Source organism: Schistocerca gregaria, chromosome 8 (genome assembly GCF_023897955.1).
Source record: "Schistocerca gregaria isolate iqSchGreg1 chromosome 8, iqSchGreg1.2, whole genome shotgun sequence".
Lineage (NCBI taxonomy): Eukaryota > Metazoa > Arthropoda > Insecta > Orthoptera > Acrididae > Schistocerca > Schistocerca gregaria.
In genome coordinates this window covers 84,030,156-84,033,457 of record NC_064927.1, presented here as the reverse complement: position 1 = coordinate 84,033,457, position 3,302 = coordinate 84,030,156, and the positions used below count along the sequence as shown (strand labels likewise).

The following is a 3,302-nucleotide window of genomic DNA, read 5'->3' as shown; positions in this document are numbered from 1 at the left end:
TGTATTGTGGTGCTACAGGACAATGAGGGAAATGCTAAACTGATGAGGAGGTAGTGAAACAAATCTCACGGAAGTGCTCCAATTTCTAGTCGAAAGAGAAGCTCAGCACATCCTTTTGGTATTTCGTGACCTTCCCGTGTACTGAGGAGCGAGAGGCTTGCTCTCTGCCGGATGAACGTTGCATCTACCGTACAACACTAAAAAGTTGCTTCCCGTTGTCTAGCGGTATAGAGCAGTGTCTGTCCCGCTGGTTGTTGTTGTAACAGCATCAGCTCCAAGTGTGTATCACTTATAGTGAGTGCACATATGCAATGTGTCAAAGACGCCTACGAATTTAATAACAAAAACACTCCGTCTGCAGGCCACAAGTGGCCCATCGAGACCATCCGACCGCCGTGTCATCCTCAGAGGAGGATGCGGATAAGAGGGGCTTGTGGTCAGCACACCGCTCTCCCGGTCGTTATGATGGTATTCTCGACCGTAGCCGCTACTAGTCGGTCGAGTAGCTCCTCAATTGGCATCACGAGGCTGAGTGCACCCCGAGAAATGGCAACAGCGCGTGGCGGTCTGGATGGTCACCCATCCAAGTGCTGACCACGCCCGACAACGCTTAACTTCGGTGATCTCACGGGAACCGGTGTATCCACTGCGGCAAGGCCGTTGCCCATTTAATAATAAAAGCAATAAATATATATAATCACAATCAAACAGATTTATAATTAACTGATAATTTATAGCAAGAACAAAATATTTTAACTTTACAGTAACAATACCTTACATCATTGCTTAGTACGTCGTTTCTGCATAACGTCAAAGAAACTGCAGCTCACAGAAAAACCGGATTTGAAAAGCATACATCCAAAACTTTCAGAAGTATGTGTGTCACGCAGTTAATGTAAGAATTATACTACGCAACACAGCTAGAGGATCACTTTATTCGAAACCCAGTCATTTTCCCCCATTGTGACCCATGAGTTAGAATTCTGGCTCGAAGGTGCCTCCAGCCATCCCCTGTGATGGTGCAAAGGTGTGGCGCCCTGTTGCAACACCCTCTGGCTCGGCATCGTTTCTAACAGCAATGTAGGGTCCCTCTGAATAGGTCAGGCGTGCACTACACGCCGGAAGAGGCTACGAGGGTAGCGGAGTACGTGTGGAGTGCACATGGGGTTTTTTTAGGTTAGAGAATTCCCTCCCTAGGCCCGACAAGACGCCTCCTGAAACGCGGCAAGGCAGGAGTAGGCAAAATGCAACAAGGAATAACAATATTAATGTGCTAATAGTAAACTGCAGGAGCGTCTATAGAAAGGTCCCAGAACTGCTCTCATTAATAAACGGTCACAACGCCCATATAGTACTAGGAACAGAAAGTTGGCTGAAACCAGACGTAAACAGTAATGAAATCCTAAACTCGGATTGGAATGTATACTGCAGAGATAGGCTGGACAGTGAAGGGGGAGGCGTGTTTATAGCGATAAGAAGTGCAATAGTATCGAAGGAAATTGACGGGGATTCGAATTGTGAAATGATTTGGGTGAAGGTCACGGTTAAAGCAGGCTCAGACATGGTAATTGGATGTCTCTATAGGCCCACGGGCTTAGCAGCTGTTGTGGCTCAGCACCTGAAGAATAATTTGGAAAATATTTCGAGTAGATTTCCCCACCATGTTAAGTTCTGGGTGGAGATTTTAATTTGCCGGATATAGACTGGGAGACTCAAACGTTCATAACGGGTGGCAGGGACAAAGAATCCAGTGAAATATTTTTAAGTGCTTTATCTGAAAACTACCTTGAGCAGTTAAACAGAAAACCGACTCGTGGCGATAACATATTAGACCTTCTGGTGACAAATAGACCCGAACTATTTGAATCAGTTAATGCAGAACAGGGAGTCAGCGATCATAAAGCGGTTACTGCATCGATGATTTCATCCGTAAATAGAAATATTAAGAAAGGTAGGAAGATTTTTCTGTTTAGCAAAAGTGACAAAAAGCAGATTACAGAGTACCTGACGGCTCAACACAAAAGTTTTGTCTCAAGTGCAGATAGTGTTGAGGATCAGTGGACAAAGTTCAAAACCACGGTACAATATGCGTTAGATGAGTATGTGCCAAGCAAGATCGTAAGAGATGGGAAAGAGCCACCGTGGTACAACAACCGAGTTAGAAAAGTGCTGCGGAAGCAAAGGGAACTTCACAGCAAACATAAACATAGCCAAAGCCTTGCAGACAAACAAAAATTACGCGAAGCGAAATGCAGTGTGAGGAGGGCTATGCGAGAGGCTTTCAATGAATTCGAAAGTAAAGTTCTATGTACTGACTTGGCAGAAAATACTAAGAAATTTTGGTCCTATGTCAAAGCTGTAGGTGGATCAAAACAAAATGTCCAGACACTCTGTGACCAAAATGGTACTGAAACAGAGGATGACAGACTAAAGGCCGAAATACTAAATGTCTTCTTCCAAAGCTGTTTCACAGAGGAAGACTGCACTGTGCTTCCTTCTCTAGATTGTCGCACAGTTGACAAAATGGTAGATATCGAAGTAGACGACAGAGGGATAGAGAAACAATTAAAATCGCTCCAAAGAGGAAAGGCCGCTGGTCCTGATGGGATACCAGTTCGGTTTTACACAGAGTACGCGAAGGAACTTGCCCCCCTTCTTGCAGCGGTGTACCGCAGGCCTCTAGAAGAGCGAAGCGTTCCAAAGGATTCGAAAAGGGCACAGGTCATCCCCGTTTTCAAGAAGGGACGTCGAACAGATGTGCAGATCTATAGACCTATATCTCTAACGTCGATCAGTTGCAGAATTTTGGAACACGTATTATGTTCGAGTATAATGTCTTTTCTGGAGACTAGAAATCTACTCTGTAGGAATCAGCATGTGTTTCGAAAAAGACGGTCGTGTGAAACTCAGCTCGCCCTATTCGTCCACGAGACTCAGAGGGCCTTAGACACGGGTTCACAGGTAGATGCCGTGTTTCTTGACTTCCGCAAGGCGTTTGACACCGTTCCCCACAGTCGTTTAATGAACAAAGTAAGAGCATACGGACTATCAGATCAATTGTGTGATTGGATTGAGGAGTTCCTAGATAACAGAACGCAGCACGTCATTCTCAATGGAGAGAAGTCTTCCGAAGTAAGAGTGATTTCAGGTGTGCCGCAGGGGAGTGTCATAGGACCGTTGCTATTCACAATATATATAAATGACCTGGTGGATGACATCGGAAGTTCACTGAGGCTTTTTGCGGATGATGCTGTGGTGTATCGAGAGGTTGCAACAATGGAAAATTGTACTGAAATGCAGGA

General features: G+C 45.1%; 1 pseudogene; it reads right to left on the bottom strand.

Moving 5' to 3' along the window:
- Positions 1–547: 547 nt before the first annotated feature.
- LOC126285667 (5S ribosomal RNA) lies at positions 548–665 on the bottom strand (annotated as a pseudogene).
- Between the last annotated feature and the right edge of the window lie 2,637 nt (positions 666–3,302).